Here is a 20,036-nt window from a genome sequence, read left to right as displayed (position 1 = left end):
GTGGCGGAAGGCCTGATCTTGGGAGGCCCCATCACTCTCCCAGAAATTAGAGCAGCCATTAAGTCAATGGCTAGGGTTAAAGTACCAGGGGCCGATGGGCTCTTAGTAGTTAGGACACACTAGCCCCCAAACTTGTTGATCTTTACAATGAGGCACTGGAGACGGGAACCCTATCCCCCTCAACCAACAAAGCCATAGTCGTGCCACTTATAAAGCTTAGGAACACACCGCAGGGGACTTACTATTATACTGCCCACTTTCCATGGTGAATATTGTAGTAAAATGCCACTGTTGGCATGGTCACCCCCCCACACTTTTTGCCTAGTGTTAATGCCAGCTTTGATTGGAAATGTGCTGCGACCCTGCTAACCAGGCCCCAGCACCAGTGTTCTTTCCCTCAAACTGGACCTTTGTTTCCACAATTGGCACAGCCCTGGCACACGGTTAAGTCCCTTGTAAGAGGTACCTCTGGTACCAAGGGCCCTGTGGCCAGTAAAGGTCCCTAAGGGCTGCAGCATGTATTATGCCACCCTCTGAGACCCCTCACTCAGTTCATGCACACTGCTTTGCAGCTTGTGTGTGCTGGTGGGGAGAAAAGACAGTGGACATGGCACTCCCCTCAGAGTGTCATGCCCACAAACCACTGCCTGTCGCATTTTTAAGTAACCCCTCTAGCAGGCCTTACATCCCTAAGGCAGGGTGCACTATACCACAGGTTAAGGGCATAGCTGCATGAGCACCATGCCCCTACAGTGTCTAAGTCAATTCTTAAACATTGGAAGTGCAGGGTAGCCCTACTGAGTATATGGTCTGGAAGTTTGTCATTACGAACTCCACAGCACCAAAATGGCTAAACTGTATACTGTGAAGTTTGGGATCAAACTTCTCAGCACAATAAACCCACACTGATGCTAGTGTGGGATTTATTGAGAAATGCACACAGAGGGCATCTTAGAGATTCCCCCTGTATGTTAGCCCAACTGCTGGTGCAAGGCTGATTGGTCTGTGCTAGCCTGCCATTTCCAGGCGAGTTTCTGACCACATGGGATGAGTGCCTTTGTGCACTCTGTGGTCAGAAACAAAGCTTGTCCTGGGTGGGGGTGCTTCACACCTCTCCCTGCAGGAACTGGAAGTGAGCCTCAACATCTCACGCCTGGTGTTAACAATGCCCCAGGGCACTCCAGCTAGTGGAGATGTACCCCCCACTCCCCTGAACGAGCCCCACTTTTTGGTGGCAAGTCCGGAGGGGTAATGAGAAAAACAAGGGGGAGTCACCCCCTCAGCCAGGTCCACCCCTAAGGTGACCAGAACTGAAGTGACCCCTCCTTGAGAAATCCTCCATCTTGCTTTGGAGGAATAGGACCAATAGGGATAGGTATGTGCTCCTCTCTAACCCCAACACACCCCTAAATTTAGTATTTAGGGGCGACCCTGAAACCAGCTCTTCAGATTCCTGACGACCTCACAAGAAGGACTGCCAAGCTGAAAACCCTGCAGAGAAGAAAAGGAGATGACAACTGACTTGGCCCCAGCCCTACCGACCTGTCTCCTGCTTCAAAGACCCTGCAACCAAAAAGCGATGCGTCCTGCAGGACCAGCGACCCCTGAAAAGCCTCCTGGGGACTGCCTGCATCACGGAGGACCAAGAACTCCAGTGGACAGCAGCTCTGCCCAACAAGAAGAAAAGACATCCATCTCTAAAGGGACTCCCACCTCACTCCAGAGGCGTGAGTCCCCAACACTCTGCACCCGACCCCCACAGCCCGTGTCCAGAGAAACCAACTATCCAGAGATGACCCCCAGGCGACTCCGACATGTCCACTCTGGGCTGACCTCCCTGCACCCCATGACGATGCCTTCACAATGAATCCCGAGGACCCCCCTGGACAAGACTGCCCGGCACGAAGATATCAGGCGCCTGGAAGAAGCACTGTGCCCGCAGCCCCCAGGCCCATGAGAAACCGAACACCGGTGGAGTAGCGACCAGCAGGCGGCCCTCACCCTTGCCCAGTCGATGGCTTGCCCGAGAGGCCCCCCTGTGTCCTGCCTGCAGCGCCTAAGTGACCCCTGGGTCCCTCCATAGAGATCTGTTGAGAACTAGGGTGAGGTTTTTGTGCCTACTTGGGGCCCCTCCAGTACTCCAAACCCCCTGGTCTGCCAAAGGGTGTACTTAACTGCCAGCAGACTGGAACCGGAGTACCCCCTATCTTCATAGGCACCCACGTTATTTTGGCTCCTGTTTGACCTCTGCACCTGACCGGCCCTGTGTTGCTGTTGCTGGGTGTTTGGGATTGCCTTGAACCCCCAACGGTGGACTACCTATACCCCGGAGATTGAACTCGTAATTGTGGTACTTACCTCTGAAACTATTCTGTACTTACCTCCCAGAAACCTTTGAAAATTGCAGTATCCACTTTTAAAATAGCTTATTGCCATTTTATGAAAAGCTGTGTACATTACTGTTTTGGTTCAAAGTTCTAACTATACCTATGCAAAGTACCTTACATTTAATGTACTTACCTGCAATTTGAATCTTGTGGTTCTAAAATAAATTGACAAAAGAATATGTTTCTATATAAAAACCTATTGGCCTAGAGTTAAGTCATTGAGTGTTTTCACTTATTGCTTGTGTGTGTACAACAAATGCTTAACTCCACCCTCTGATATACCTAACTGCTCGACCACACTACCACAAACAGAGCATTAGTATTATCTATTATTGCCTCTGTCAAGCCTCTTGGGGAAACCCTGTACTCTGTGCACAATATATTTCATTTTGATATAGTATATACAGCGCCAGCTTCCTACAAATATGGATTATGAAATCCGGAGTAAGACTCTTGTCACACGCTTCCTTCCGCATATGGTCATGTTGATTCACCCAGATCAGACCAGCTTTAGACCTCGCTGCATTACATTTGTCCATATCCAACGGCTGATTTCCCTCCCCCATCAACGACCCCCAGAGGTAGAGGATTCAGCGATAATAACAATCGATATCAAAAAAGCTTTTGATAGACTTCGCTGGGACTATCTCTACCAAGCGATGGAGTGGGTGGACCTGGGACAGGGGTTCATTAGATGGTCAAAGGTGCTCTATACCGCCCCCTACGGCCCTAGTCTGGGCAAGTCGCACAATATCTGAGCCATACGCAGTGGGTAAAGGAACGAGGCAGGATTGTCCTCTCTCCCCTTTATTGTGTGCATTAGCCGTGGAGCCCTTGGCAGAGGCAGAGAGAATGGAGAAATCACTACAGGGGACTAGTCATGGATGGACGTGCACATAAGATCGCACATTATGCGGACAATTTGGTGCTCTTCCTCCTTAATGCCAATCAAAACTTGAGGGGGGCTATAACTTCACCTATCGGTATTGCACATTAACTGGCAGAAGTCCCACATATTCCCACTATGGCAACGCCCACTACTGGCCTGGGACCTCCGGGGCCTCTCTTGGGTAGCATCTACTTTTAAATACCTAGTGTAGGAAGCTGGCTCTGTATATACTATATCAAAATCAGATATAGTGTGCACAGAGTCCTGGGGTTCCCCAGAGGCTAAAGTAGATAACACTAATGCTCTCTTTTGTGGTAGTGTGGTTTGTGGTAGTGTGGTCGAGCGGTTAGGCTTATCTGAGGGTAGTGCAGAGCATTTGTTGTATACACACACACAGTCAATAAATGAGGCACACACTCAATGAGTAACTTCAGGCCAATGTATTTATATTAGAAAAATATAATTTGTTACTTCCAAAAGGATTCTGTTTCAGGTAAGTACATTTGCAAGTAAGTATCGAACATATGTATCAATAGCACTTTGTTTAGGTTTGGCAAAGAAAACAGTTTACAGGCAAATAACACTTTTCACTTTTAAAAGTTGACAGTGCAGTTTTCAGAACAGTCCCTGGGGTTAGGATGTTCACTGGTCGGGGTTCAGGATGACCCCAAACTTACACCACCAGCAACACTGGCCGTCTGGGTTCAGAGGTCAAAGTTGAAATTGGATTTAGAATGGGATCCTAAGGGGACTGGAGGGGGGGGGGGGAGACTCGGAAACAGATCTGCTAGCAGGTAAGTACCTGCAACTTCGCAGGGCAGACCTGGGGTGTTTAGGTGAGGACCGGGGGAGGCCACGGGTCCACACGCACACACACCTACACACACCTACACACACCTACACACACCTACACACACCTACACACACACACACCTACACACACACACCCCTTTCCAATAGGAGGACCGGGGGGTCACAAAGATGCTGCAGGGGTTCGGTTCAAGGAAACCACTGGCTGGACAAAGAGGAGGGCTGCCTTCTGAATGTTGCGGGACCGGTGGTCTGATTCCACAAGGCCAGGTGGCTGTGAGTGCAGGGGGTACCTTCAGGCGTCGAGAATCTTCGTCTGGTTCTCTCGCCGTCAGGGGGGTCCTCTGGATTTAGGCTGAAGGCCTCATCGTGTTGGCCAGGAGGGGTTAACCCAGGGTGGACACAAGGTCTGAATTGCCTGTGGACCTGCTCTGGACCGGTGGGCCACCTGGACACGGGTTGTGGGCATCAGATGCAGTGTGGGCAGGACTTGCGGAGCTTGCAACTCAGAGCTTCTGGAACCTTGGATCAAGTTGTGGACACTTAAAGAACCCAAAAAGGACCCCTGGAAGAAGATCCAGAAGTTTGGAGCAGCTCCGTAAGTTGAAGAGATGCACTCTGAGAGTTGTAGTCCCAGACCCCAAAAGGCAAACCAGAGCCTCTAAACGCTTGGCTGGTTCTGTGGACCACTTTTCTGAATCATGAAAGTAAGTATAATCGTGTACCTTGAGTGTGGCCTGAACTCTGGACTTTGTCCCTTTCCAGTGTGACCTTTTTTAAACCTTTTGAGCGCTAGTTGCTCCTATGTACTAGAAAACATTAATTCTTTAAAAATTCATATCTCCAGTTCCCCTATCCAATTTTAATCATTTTGGTGTCATTTTAAAGACAAAAATATAATCTATTTTTATAAATTGGTGTTGGATTTTTATTGTGTTTTGTGTTTTCCTTATTTACTGTTTTGTGATTTTTAAATGCTTTACACATATGTCTGCTAAGTTAAGCCTTGTAGCTTGTTGCCAAACAACCAAGGGTTGAGCTGGGTTTAATTTATTGAGACCTAACTGAACCTACGTGGAGGTTAGTGGAGGTACTTACCTGCCCTTACCAATAACCCATTTTCGAACGGAGGGCACCAAATGTGCACTTGAAAGCATACCAGTGGCTTGGGGAGGCTACTCCTCCCAAGCTATGTAACACCTCTTTCCAAAGGTAGAGGGTGTTACCCCCCCCTCCCCTCCACCCTAAATGAAATCGTTTGTTCTGCCTTCCTGGGCTTGAGCTGAACAAGCAGTAGGAGGGCAGAAACCTGTCTGAGGGGTGGCAGCAGCTAGGGCTGCCCGGAATATCCCAGAAAGCTGGTAGGAGCAATGCTGGGGGTCCTCTAAGGAGCCCCTAGAGTGCATGGAATCATACTTCCAATACTGACAACAGTAATGGGGTATAATTCCGACATGTTTGAGACCAAACATGCCTCGTTTCCCATTGTTTCCATGGGAGGACAGTACGGCTGTTCCAAGCTTTCTAAGGTAGGGCAGGGTTGCTGTTCTACCTTAGGTTCCTTCCAGAGGAATTCTTTTACCCCTAGGAGCTCAGCTGTTATAGCTTTTGGCTCCAGTGGTACAGGTTCTGACCTGGGGGTGGTTTCTTCTCTTAGAGGAGTTTGGACAGGAGGTAACTCTGTAGCCTGCCTGACTTGGATATTAGGAGTGTCCTGGGCCATTATTCCAGTCTCCAGGGTTCATTTTCCTCTTTGTTCTTTAGCTTGTTTTTAGGTTAAGTCAAGGAGGTGTTTAGGGATGCCCATCATGGCTGCACGCACTTCAAACTCTACTTCAGCCAAATCTGTGGTCTCCAGGTCATTACCTAGGATGCACTCTACATGTAGGTTAAAGGAGACTAACACCTGTTTAGGGCCAGTGACTGCATCCCGGCTAAAGTCTACCATAGCTATGGGGAGGCAGTGAGTGGAGTTATTCACATAAGTGACTTGGTACATGAGATCAAGTAGGTGTTGTTCAGGTGACACTAGTTACTATGGTGACATTGGCCCCTGTGTCCCTGTAGGCCCCTGCCTCAACACCATTTACCAGAATATGCTGCTTGCACCTCTCTATGCTAAGGGGACAAGCAGCTAGGGTGGCCAGGCCAGTGCCACCCTGAGAGAAAAGGTGTATCATGGGTTTCTGTATCTACCTCAAGTCCCACTACCGACCCAAAAGTGAACCCAACTACACACTTGGGCGGCTGACTACTGCTAGTGTCTCACCACTTCTGCTATCGCTAGGGGCCCTAGGAGTGGCAGAGGGGGTAGTAGTGGTGGAAGGCTCAGTGCCTTTCCTAGGATAGGAGCTGTCATCTGGCCTATGGCCTTCATTGTTACACATATAGCACCAAGGTTTTTTTAATTTTGAGGAAGAGATTTCTGACTCACCCCAGAAGAGTTTTGTGGGCTTGATGAAGACTCCTTACTTTTTTCTTTGTCCCCACCCTGGTCCTGAGACGTACCTGCTTCTTTTTTCTTTTAGTCACCCCTGTATGAGCTTTTCTGCTCACCCTAGTTCTGACCCACTTGTCTGCCTTTTTTCTCAATTCTTGGGCCGAGGTCAGATCAGAGTCCACCAGGTATTGATGCGACAAAAGACACACATCTGTTCAAAATATGCTCTCTCAAGGTAAGATTGTATAAGCTCTGATAGTCACTGACTTTTCAACCATGTAACTAGCCTTCCAAACCTTTAACAGAACAGTCCACAAAATCCACCCAATCCTGGGAGACTCTTTCCTGGTCTCCCTAAACTTGATTCTGTATTGTTTAGCAGTGAGTCAAAATCCATCTAAGAGTGCAGATTGCAAAACTGAGTAGTTGTCTGCATCTTCCTCCCTGACATTGAGAAGTCTATCCCTCCCCTTGTCCGAGGAGGGGAGCCACAAGATAGCAGCCCACCGCCTCTCAGGGAATGTTGGTACCTTACAGACCCTTTCCAGAGCAGTGAACCTCTTGTAAATGTCATCCCCCCCTTTTTTAGGGGGGTGGGGCATCTTATTTAAGTTCCTGGAATCAAGAGTCCTCCCTGACCCTAGGTTCCCTGAAACCAAAGTTGCTGCCACCATGGGGTGCTAACCCAAACCCCTGACTCTTTCTCCACTGCCAAGGCCTCCCTGTCTAGGGCTAGCTGTTGCTGCTGCAGCCTCAGCTTGGCCTTCTCCAGCCTCAGTTGCCTGAGCTCCCTGTCTAGGGAATCTTCCCCTGGAGTTGAACAGTGGGTCCCCTCAGATTCTGAGGGGATGTGAGAGTGAGCAGAGGAGTATCTTTTCCTATTCTTTGACACCCTGTCCACCAGCCCTCTAGGGACAAAGGTGGACCTACTGGTGTGACCCCCACCCCCTTTTGCACTGCTAACAGTGGTCCAAACAGGACTGTGGGTGTGCCTAGAGGTTCTCTGATCCTCCCTGGGTACTTCCTCACCCACCTCAGTAGCTAAGTCCTTCCTTTTCTAGCACTGAAGGGTCAGACTCTTCTTCGTTCTCTCCTGGCTACCAGCATGTTCCTGGTCGTCCTAGAGGAGCAGGCCCAGAAGCAGACTCTTACTGGGAATTTCTTGGAAGGTCAGGTTCTCATAGGGAGAATCCATGGCCTGAGAGGTGTGCTCTGCTGAAGACATGTCAGCTAGCTAAAGTGGTGTAGGGTCCCTACCTACTCTTAGCCCCCCTACGGAGGTTTGGAGCAAGGGCTATGCCAGACCCCTAGCTTACCCAAACTTAAGAGACTAGATCCCTGATGGTAAAATACAGTGTGTACCTCTAGTCAGTAAGTGGTCTTTCCAGTGGAAAGTAACAAGTGACAGAGTGGTAAGGCTATTGCAAGTGCTTATCCCACTGCTGCACCACCAATGTAGGAAGCTGGCCTGGTGTGTGGTGGGTACCTAAGGTACTTACACCTTGTACTAGGGCCAGGTATCCTCTAGCTGCCCTGGTGTGTGATGGGTACCTAAGGTACTTACACCTTGCACTAGGGTCAGGTATCCCCTATTAGTGTAGTGTAGGCAGTGTCAAGAAGCCAGACTCTCTAAAGGTAGCTGTGGATGAGCAGCCGAGGCTTATCTAGGAGAGATGCAAAGCTCATGCAGTCCCACTGAAGTCACACAGCACTTACACACAGGAAAGAAAACACTCAGTGTTACAAACATAAAGGTACTTTATTTTAGTGACATAGTACCAAAAATACTATATAGGCAACCCTCCAATAGGAGGTAAGTAACACACTAGATATGTATACTAATAATCAGAAATAGGAATAAAAAGCAGTAGGAAACAGTGCAATAGCAATAAAGACCCTGGGGGGAGCCCAAACCATATACTAAAAAATGTAATGCGAATTCTGGACCCCCACCTAGGTAAGGGGGATGTTTTGGGAGCTGGGGTAACTAGGAAACCCTAAAGGTAAGTACCACAGTGCCCCCCGTGACATGGAAGAAAGGAGTAAGTTACTGGATTTTCCACAAACCACCCAAAAGGACTAAAAGGAAGAAAATGCAACACCTAGACAAGACCGCAAGAAATTAGCGGTGGATTCCTGAAGAGGAAGACCTGTGGAAGAAGGGGACCAAGTCCAGAAGTTGCAAGCGTGTCCACCGGTCTGTGGTTGCAGGAGTTGGTCGACGGTAGGACGAAGATGGTCAGCAATGCAGCCCTGGAGTCGGTGAAGAGTTCCTGGAGGATGCAGTCGATGTCCCACGCCAGATGGAAGATTGCAGTTGGTTAGTGGCATGGAAAAGCCACCAACAAGCCTTGGCAAAGGCAGAGGTCACGATGAAGCAAAAGTGGAGCTGCTGGTGACTAGCAAGGTCCAGGAAGACTCAACCCACAGTAGAGAATCCACAGAAGAAAAGGCAGCTCCCACAGGATACCCACTGGAAGAGGAACGAAAGTCGCAGAGGAACCCACGCAACCACAACTGGAGAAGGGTCCCACACCACAGGAGAAGCGCGCAGAGGGCTGCGCGTCGCTGGGAAGGGGGCAGGAGCTACACAAAGCCTGAAGATTCCTTGGAGGAGATGCCAACAAACCTTGGTAGCTTCAAGAGACGTGGTGCACGGGGTGCAGTCCTGCGTGAGAACGCAAAGGCTTACCTCCACCAAAGTTGGACAGCTGGTAGAGAGGACCAATGGGACCACTCCAGACCACCACCTATGATGCAGGATCCACGCAGCTCAGGATGAGAGGAGATTACGCAGCTGGTTGTCGTTGCAGTTGGTGCCTGCTTATGCAGGGGAGTGACTCCTTCACTCCAAGGGAGATTCCTTCTTCTTTGTCGTGCAGGCTTAAGACTTGCTGCCCTCAGAGGATGTCCAACTGGGGAAATTTTGCATAAGCTGGAAGGAACTGTGGAAACAATGTTGCAAGCAGAGTCTTCATCGTGGATGCAGATTGTCGGTTCCTCGAGGGTCCAGTCACAGTTCCAGTGGCCAGAAGTCGAAGCAGAGGTTGTAGAGGAGTCCTGCTGGGATCTTGCATGCTGAATCTGAGGACCCACCCAAGAGGGAGACCCCAAATAGCCCTGGAAGGGGGGATTGATCACCTAGCCAGGTGACCATCTATCAGGAGGGGGCTCTGCTGTCACCTGCCTGACCTGGCCCCTCAGATGCTCCCAGAGGCCTCTGGCAACCTTGAAATCAAGATGGCAGAATTAAGGGACCCTCTGGAGGAGCTCTGGGCACCACCACTGAGGTGGTGATGGACCGGGGAGTGGTTCCCTTTCCATTGTCTAGTTTCGTGCCAGAGCAGGGACTGGAGGTCCCTAAACTGGTGCAGACTGGTTTACGCAAGGAGGGCACCAAATGTGCCCTTCAAAGCATACCAGTGGCTTGGGGAGGCTACTCCTCCCAAGCCATGTAACACCTATTTCCAAAGGGACAGGGTGTTACCCCATCTCCAAGAGGAAATCCTTTGTTCTGCCTTCCTGGGCTTGAGCTGAACAACCAGCAGGAGGGTAGAAACCTGACTGACGGGTTGCAGCAGCTTGGCCTGCCCGGAAAAACCCTGAAAGCTGGTAGAACCAATGCTGGAGGTCCTCTAAGGAGTCCCCAGAGTGCATGGAATCTTACTTCTATTACTGGCAACAGAATTGGGGTATGATTCTGACAGGTTTGATACCAAACGTGCCTAGGTTTGGGGTTACCATTATGTAGATGGACAGAGGTAGCGACCTCAAAACAAATTGGCCACAGCACACAGAATGTATTGTCCAATCATGTGGTGGGGATAGGGGATCCCTGATGGTACGTTGAGGGTTTTGAAGAAGTATGAGGTAAAGAGAAAATCTTGAGTCTTGTTGTTAGATGATGTCTTTAATTGTAGAAATTAGAAAACATGATGTCATCGGAGATATACAGCCAACACGTGTTTCGTCACACAAGTGACTTCATCAAGGCTGCAAGAAATAGTAATGAGAGCAGACATTGGTATACAAGAGTGTGTGGAATCCAATAATGGATTCTATGGTGATCAAGTGTAAAAAGAATCCAAACATAGTGCAGTGACTAGTGTTTGGTGTCAAAGACTTTATAGGGATGTGACTAAACATGGCAGAAATAGCAGTGTGAGAGGGACCGTTCACTACATAGTACACATCTGATGGAGTGAGTCAACACGAGTGCGTGATTGAAGTTTACGAATAAAGATAACAAATGGTAGGCCTTGTCAGTGAAAGGAGTGTACAAAGACTATAGGTTAAGGTGTGATGGTTCAAGAGTGAAGAGGGAACTAGGAGATCAGGTATGTATGTGGGAAAGAAACTCACGTGTGAAAGTACAGAGCCAGACAGAGTGCATAAATAACGAGGAAGGGCCCCTTGGAGCCAAGTTAAGTAAATACTGCCTGGGCTGTGCGGTCCAGGTAGTAGACCGTGGGCAATAAGGTGGACTTAAGTAGGAGAAAGAGTAAGAGAGAAAGACAAGGAGGAGTAGGAGGAAAGGTAGGAGTAAGTGTCGTAATTTAAGAACGAAATTAAGTCACTGTATACATACCTTGTAGAAATGGTGAAACTAAAAGTAATCATGCTGCCAGTGCAGCGATAGGAATGTTGAATGTTGAGCGCGTGGGTTGAGGTAAGTGAATGAAGCCCTGATAAGCCTCGAGATAAACCTATAAAATATGTTATCATACATTGAGAGAGAAGGGGGAAGCCTGTATTACTATGAGAAAAGCGAACTCAAAGCTCCCGACGAAGTATTGGTAAAAATAGTGTTTAGAAAGACTGTTAAAAAACACTTCTAGGTCTTAAAGTGGGTTCTTAAGGTAACAGAAATTGGAAAGGAAATATTAAAGCCTTCAGATGCAAAGGCATTGCGGGTATGGTAACCGTCTGACAAGCGTAGGGCAGAATCTGAGAATCGGATTACCGGTAACGACCTAGTGTCAAAACCAATTATGGGAAAAGGAGACGAAAAGTGTAAATGGTCGCATGTGCCAGAAGATTAACGTGGTAGTGGGCAGTCATTAAAAGCAAGCGTGAGCTAGGGGAGTGTATATTGAATAGATGGAGAAATCGTAAATGTTAGAGACGGTGACTGCAAAGTGCCCGTTAGAAAAAACGCGAGATAAGCATGTACGCGAGTGTAAAACATCAAGCAGTACCAGCGGTATTAGAGTTAAAATATAAAAAGTTAGCTTTAGATTAGCGAATGGCCAAATAATACAAGCCGATACTGGGGTGGACTCATCCACCAGGGTTGAGAACATACCTGAATTCCGTCGGTCGGAGTACATGTATAAAATGGCATCCCCCCCACTCACAAAGTCTATGAAAATGGAGCTGAGTTTGTGGCAGCACCTCTGTTCATGCAGGGGTGCCCGCACACACAGGTACCTGCACCCTGCCCTCTGGGCTCGGAGGGCCTACTGTAGGGGTGAGTTACAGTGACCTGGTGCAGTGACCTTTCACGCAAGCTGCTATGGCAGGCCTGCAGATACACTTTGCATGGGCTCCCTATGGGTGGCATAATACATGCTGCAGCCCATGGGGGACCCCTTGGTCCCTAATTTCCTGGGTGTCATATACTATGGACTTACTAGGGGGCACCAGTATGCCAAATGTGGGCTGTGTGGGGTCCAACCAACCAAATTGAAAGGGAGAGAGCATAGTTACTGGGGTCCTGATAACAGAACAGTCAAAACACACTGACAACAGGCAAAAAGTGGGGGTAACCATGTTAAAAAGAGACTACTTTCCTACAAAGACACAAATCAGCTTTACAGTCTTTCACATGCTTACTCTGAGTGATTAGATTGTTTTTTGGAGTCTTTATTGAAGATGATGACTCTATAAACAGGAAGGGGTCCAACCGTCGTCCACCCTTTTTGAAGCTAATTGGATATGAGCACTTTTTATATTGTTTGTATTGACTTAGTGCAGTCTTCTTTGTTTGATTTTGGGATCCATTGCTTTTGTGTCTGAACACCGTTGATTATGTATATTTATATCATTGTAGTTTCGTGGAGCCATTTTCAGTGGTTTATAATTGATTTTTGCATAATTATATATGTTTTTTCATTGCACTATGTGTTGGCACCTTCTTTTATTTATTTTATTTATTTTTGATTTATGGCATCTCCTGGAACTACTGTGTTTAATAATACATTTAATTACCCCAAGCCAAGTTCTGAGTTTGCAGGGTAGCTCCTATTACTTGTATATAACTTTCTAAAAGTGGCATTTTCAGAATTACTATTTCATCATCATCAAAAATTCTTTATTCGATTGTGTATCTCACAATCATAAAAACGGGTAATAAATACAGATAACACCAATCAGAAACAAATGAAATAAATAAAAATAGATCATAGCATGGAACAATTAATACCATATGTTAAAATTCACTGCGATGAGCCAAATTCATATATAATTCTATAAAACCATATGAGATTAATAAAACAGTATATTTAGAAGCAAGAACTATTGAACCTAACTAGAAAAAATAACATAATAAAGGGCCTCCCTGATTTACCTAATAATGTGATCTAGCCTTGATTACAGCACATAAATATAGAGCTAGTCCATTGCATATCATAATTGATGGAAGAGACTGCAAATAAATAAAAGCTGGGCGACATTGTTTAAAATGCATAGAGTTTGAAAGTGGAATCACAAACACTTTCCTTAATTCAGAATAAAATTTACAAAAGAAAACTATATGCATTGTACTTTGATCGTACAGTGAATCACAAGGACATTTTTCTAGAGCTGGAGTCCAGTCATTGGTAAGTGGAAAACTGACGAGGCGATGGAAAGTCTCTAATCTTAAACGTGTGAGGACGTATCGGTGCCTTGAATTCAGTACATATTTTAGATATGGTTCCAAGCCATCTACTTGCTGTAACAGAAGATTCCTCCTTACTCTAGCTTTCTGTGACTCAATGGCCCACCTCGAGTCAGCCAAATAGGTAAGGCAGATGTTTTTCAAACCTTTCCTAGAAAAGGATTCCAGCTTGCCTGGAGTGAAGAATAACTCAAGGTGGCCCAAGTCAGTGAGGAAGTTCTTTATATAATCCAACCATGGGATTTGTAGTGAGTAAGTTAATAATTGAGCATCTTCAATGAGAGCCCTATTCAGCCTAGCAGAGTCAGAAGTCCATACCTTGTGCCAAAGTAAAATTGGTTGCGTACTTATTAAATCTGTAACATATGTTGCCCCGATTTCTGTATGACACACCAAAGTTTAAGTAGATTTTGGCACGCTTAGGATGGACCTTAGAAAATCATTTTTTGCTAGCTGTATAGCATTACATTTCCTGTGTCCCCAAAGGCCTGCCCCATACGATGCGACAGAAACACATTTTGCATTATAAATTGCCATCATATCTTTAGGGGTAGCCCTGCCAACCTTCTTAGAAAAATTCTTTACTGCCATGATAGTTTTCATAAATAATAAATTCCTAGACCTAATAGCTTGCGACCAAGTACCTTTCTTATCAAACATGATTCCTAAATAGGAAAAAGTTTCTGTGTCGTCTAATTTGACACCTTTTAGCGTAACTTGATTTGTTTTTTACAGGTTTTGTGCCACAGGTCATTATAAATGTTTTGGAATGATTAATTCTAAGACCTAGGTCTTCAATATAATTATCAAAAGTTGTTAACATTCGCTGCAAGGCTACTGGGGTACGCGCCAACAGAACGGCATCATCCGCATACAAAAGTGCTGGAATCTTTCGAGGACCAACTCGTGGAAGGTCTCTGCGAGCAGTAGATGGAACATCCTCTAATTTATTAATATATAAGGCAAACAATATGGGGGCTAAAACACAACCTTGACGTACCCCCTGCTTTATAGGGAAGGCAGAGGTACACTGCCCCTGGGACCCATAACGCACCCTAGCACTGGCTCCTGAATATAGTTCCCTGATGAAGTGAACTATTGTGATATCTACCGCCATATCCAGTAAGATGGACCAAAGTTTACTGTGGATTACACAGTCAAATGCTGAAGTCAGGTCCACAAATACAAGGTATAAGACTCCTGGCTTGGCCTTGGTATATTTGCCAATTATAATATCTAAATTCAGGGCCTGTTCCTCCGTCCCTATCCCAGCCTTGAAGCCATATTGTAGGTCTGAAAGGATGTTATTAACTTCCATCCATTCCTGCAGCCTGTTTAGTACAATGCGTCCAGCAATCTTTGCAGGAGTATCAAGCAATGAGATTGGTCGGTAATAAGCTAGATTTTGCCGATCTCCTTTTTTAAATATCGGGACAATAATGGACTCGGCCCAGGTTGAAATAAAAGCTGTGCCACAACAGGCGCGCAAGACCTGTGTCAATAATGGGCCCCATAGTGAAACATTTGACTTAGAAATGTCGATTGGGACACCATCTGGGCCTTGTGCTTTCCCACTCTTGCTAGTATTAATATCCTCAGTCACCTCATTTAAACTAAATGATGGCATAATAGATTAGTAGTCCACGCTATGAGCGTTTAGGTCTAGGGCTAGGTTTTCTGATGAGTATATGCTGGAAAAATAAGTAATCCACTCCTCTTCCATGATGGCTATTTCGATAGTTGGTGGCGTTCCATCACACAGGCGGGGGAGTTCACTATCCTCCAGAATTTGACATTGTCATTTTGAAGACTTGCGTCGTAGAGAGAATGCCATGCCTCATTTTTTAAGTTATGTTTCCTGTTTTTTATAGCCTTTTTATACTCTTTCCTAAAAAAAAAGCGGTTTCATATTTGTCAGGGTTTTCGCTATTTAAGTGCTGTTTAAGTCGCTTATGGGCCTGTGTACATTCACTATCAAACCACCCTTTGTCTCCCCGTAATCTGATTTTCCCCGTACTTGCTGTAAGAGGCTGTTTTATTTCAGTAATGATTATGGTGAATACTTGAATACACTCCTGTGATCTGGTATTATCTGAAAGACAAGTTTCAAACTCATTAGAGTATTTAGTCAGCAGTTGTTTCATAAAACCTATAGGTTCAATCTGAGACCACCGAATAGTGTAACCATTCCTTGCGCCCAATTCAATATTCACTAACTTCTCTGCTGGACCCCTCTGTTTATTAATAGCTCGAGGCAGTACAAGACTTAAACTTTGAGGATAGTGATCGCTGAACACAATATAATGAATTTGATACTCGGATGTACAAAAAGCAAAATTGTTAGAAACTAATGTAAAATCAATTATTGTATTAGCGCATCTGCCATTAAAAGTAGGTTTTAGCTGTGAATTTGCTACCACTTAAAGTATTGCAGAAAAAAGGACGAATTTGAATAAGACATCATTCAACAGATTACCATAATGATTATGTGTGAAATGGAATGAGACATCAATTCCACCTGTGCCAAAGGAACAAGGTTTCTCATCTATTTGAGGGCACAGGTGAGTATTGAAATCGCCCCTCTACACAATAAAGGTCTCTTTGTGTGAATAATTACATACACGATCCAAGTCTTCCTGCAGTAATCTAAGTATAGAAAAATCTTTGTTGGGGGGCATTGTTATAAAAATTAATAATCACCATTTGCGCTTTATTTTTTAGTTCACATACTATCAATTGGTAAAAAATGTTAGAAATTGAGCTAAAATCCTTTACAAAATTAAACTTATTAGAAATAAATGTGTACAGTCCACCCTTGGCCCTGCCCCGTGAGCTAGGAATTGCAGGGGTATGGAATGTCCTAAAACCATTTATATGAATAGGATCCACGGACCAAGTCTCTTGTAGACAAATGCAAGAAAAAGACCTAATAAATTCTAGCCACTCCTCATTCTCGATTTTAGTACGCAGACCCGCCACGTTCCAGAATAAAAAGCTATCTCCCACTATGTTTCTACCCGGTCCCACAGATATGTGTTGTATTACTTTCCTTGTTGGTGAGGAGATGTTAATCTCTGGCTCTATATGGAATATGGAAGTTGATGTAGATATAGCCAATTGGACGGAGGCTCCACTTGTTGGAGTTTCATCAATAGCGTCCTGTCTGAGTAATTTCTCCATTTCCCTCCTTGTGTCTCCTATGCTCCCCACCAAGCCATCACCACCCTTCAGTAAGTCAGGCACAGGACTCGTCGGTACAGGGCTAATCCTGCCCACAGTCTGGTCTATTAACAGTCAATCAACTTCTTCCAAAGAGAGGGCGTGAAATCTGTTCTTGGTAGGGACCGTGTAATTTCGCTCAAATCTACTTTGTTGATTTACAGAGTTAAGACTAGATCGATCATGCCTTGCATTAGAATTATTTTAAAAAAACTACAGGGTGCAGTAAAATGCCATTATCGGTGATCTGTTGCGGACATAAATTACTCAAAATGTCTTGAACCAATTTTGGGGTTTTAAACGAAATTACCACACAGTCGCCTCTTAATGTTTAGTGGTTCCTACCCACCCATTTTATCCTTTTGGAATTTTAATATCTTCAAAGAGTGAGTTGATCATGCCAGGTTCCATACGAGTCCCTATCCAATTCAAGGATTTATTCCTCAAAGCTGTCCATGTTTCCCTATTATCCACAGGTAAAGTAGGGACATTTGTGAGAACTACCACATAAGGAGTTGCTGCGGGGGGAAGATCTAGTGTGTCTCTTAATGTTGGTGGAATATCCCGGGAAGGTTTCGATCTATTCTGTGGCTCCTTAATGTTGGTGGAATATCCCGGGAAGGTTTCGATCTATTCTGTGGCTCCAAACCTTTTGTATGTACTTTTAAATGTTGGGGACTTCTAGTGCTGGTTGGAGAAATACAAGGATCTGCGTGTCGTTCAGTGGCCTCGTAAATTGGTGGATTGTGGGACTTTTTAGGAGAGTTTGAATTTCGGGTTGTGTCTATATCACCACAGTTTTGGGTAATTACAGATGGTGGACCTACAGACTGTGCCTTCATTAGATTGAGCATTAACTCTACATTTTCCTCCACTTGGGTTAAACGCTTTATCATTAGCTCAAAGGATGACCTGACTACATGTTCCAAGGCATTGATAGTGTCCAAGGTGTTGATTTTTGCTTTAGCTGTAGTTTGTTTGGGCTTCTGGCCAGGTTTAATATGTTCGAAGTTAGTTTGAACTTGTTCCATGGATTGAATTCCAAAAGTGCCATATCTGTTTATAACAGATGGCTCTTGACTAGAGGCTCTGCCTTTTTAGCTAGCTTAGGTTTCTTTGTGCGTTTGGGTGAAGGTAAATGCTCATCAGCCTCTGAGATAGACTCGTTTAGATGGTGGATACATCCATTTAAACCTTTTGTTTGAATCCAGCTTTCCAACAACTTTGTCAGTTTTGGAGGGGTTAATACTGACGGAAGAGAGTTATTAAGATTAGGAGAAGATCCCGACGGGCACTTCTGAGTTAGAATCCTTCCCTCTACATTAGTAATCTGTTTATCAATAGCACCCATTGCTCATGAAATACATTTTAATATTGAAGAGTGGTCTTTGTGAGTGGTGATATTTTTTTGCACTTAATTGCTTCCTCTTGCCCATTATTGGCTTTTTACTTTATACTAGGAAATTCAACCAATGTTGCTCCAAAATGCTTCTGGCTAATAGCTCGATTTATATAAGCTAAAACAGGTAAAAATAATCTAAAATAAACTTACAGCATTACAAAAATAAAAATAGCCTTATCAGAATGCAGGGAAACTATTAGGAAAAATACTTCCTGGCGACCACACGCTTCCAAGTCACAATCGTGGAGGAGATGTCGGGGGGCCCAGCTCTGTCTCTTCCTGGCGATGACGGGTGAAGGACTGGCCCGCCCTTGGCCCGGGCTTTGCCCGGGTCCCACCCGCACGCTTCCCGCGAAGCTGGAGTGCGAGCGTTAGCTAAAGGGGCCTCCTGGCCCTGCCCCTCCTCCTGGAGTCCGTGTAATCACGCTACTATTTAAAATCCGACTACATCATAAGTTGTGATTTTAAATTGTGATTCCAGAGACACCAAACTTGGAAAATCTATCTCTTCCTAATTGGAGATTATACTTCTAATAGGTTAGAAGGCAACTGCAATGTTATCTTATGGGAGTGAGAAAGGCCTTGCAGTAGTGGAAAAATAATTTAAATGTTTTTCACTACCAGGACAAGTAAAGCTTAAAAGTACTTACCCAACTTTTTAAATACACTGCACCCTGCCTTTGGAAATGTCTAGGGCCTACCTTAGAGGTGACATATATGTACTGCATAGGAAGGTGTAGGCCTGACAAAAAGGTTACTTTGCCAGGTCGACATAACACTTTAAAACTGCCCACACAGGCTCTGTAGTGGCAGGCCTGAGATGTGCTTAAAAGGCTACTTAAATGGGTGACAACATCAGTGCTGCAGGCCCACTAGTAGTATTTAATTTATAGGCCCTGGGCACAGGTAGTGCAATTTATTAGGGACTTATAAGTAAATAAATATGCCAATGTGCGAAAATCCAGTCTCTCCTCTAATCATGCTCACACAGCCTCTTCAGTGACGAAGAAGGTAGTAGTGTTGTTAGAAATAACCTTCAGACGGGGTGGGAAAAACAATATAAATTGCATCTGCATAACCTGTATATTTTGCTTCACGACCATTAAGGTGCGTCGTTGCTGTCGGACCTTCAAGATGTAATCTGGGAATACCATAACCCGGGCGGAGTTGCACATTAAGGCAACTTGTTTACGGGACACCCTAAGGAGATAGCATCTCTATCTGCAAAATCAAAGATGCGAGCATTGATGGGCCCTAGGTGTGCCCCCATGTGGGGAGTGAAATGACCATGCCACCGAAGACAAAAGACTAGCATCTGTGGTAAAATTCTCTTGAATCCCCTAACAATCGAAATGTGAAATAATTGTTTTTTCAAATGTTTTCCTAATTTCCCATTTATTTCTAATGTATTAATTTATAGGGCCTTGGGTTTACGAAGCTGTGAGATTCATAGTGTAGAAAAATAACTGGTTAATGTGATAGTTATGGTACAGCAAAAACTCTTTTAGCAAATACTGCAACCATTTCTCATTTTAATTCATTTTTCTGTACCTAGTTATTCATAATTATGGTTTTTACAGAGCCCCTCCTTTTACCCACCTGATTTACTCCTAGTATTCAGACCTTTTGCCTTAGACCGATGATAGATAAAATGCCTGAGCTGCCTTCATATATAACGTGAATGATAACCACCAAACATAATTCGAAACTGACATGCAGTTAACTCTGTACCAAGCAACTGTATACAGAACTCAGCATGGAAAGACTAAGGTGGGGCAATGGATTTGTAAGATACCGCTCCAGAACGGTATAACAGATGTACTCCTACTCCATGAATGAGGGCAACGCCTTAATGTCACTATCTATGGCTGAGAACACATGCCTGCACTCCTTTCAAATTATCTCCTATCTTCGTGTTTTTATTCCTATGACATTTTATGAACTCGATCTGAACTTGTGATTTTACTACTTAATTAACCTTGTTTAGCCTAATGATTTGATTTGTCAGT

At 45.1% G+C, this 20,036-nt stretch overlaps 1 protein-coding gene across 2 annotated transcripts in view; it reads left to right on the top strand.

Moving 5' to 3' along the window:
- DMXL2 (Dmx like 2) overlaps positions 1 to 20,036 on the top strand; it is a 1,615,381-nt gene that overhangs the window by 267,227 nt on the left and 1,328,118 nt on the right. The window lies entirely within an intron of this gene.

This window comes from Pleurodeles waltl, chromosome 3_1, assembly GCF_031143425.1.
Source record: "Pleurodeles waltl isolate 20211129_DDA chromosome 3_1, aPleWal1.hap1.20221129, whole genome shotgun sequence".
Lineage (NCBI taxonomy): Eukaryota > Metazoa > Chordata > Amphibia > Caudata > Salamandridae > Pleurodeles > Pleurodeles waltl.
This window is presented reverse-complemented; position numbering and strand designations above follow the sequence as displayed.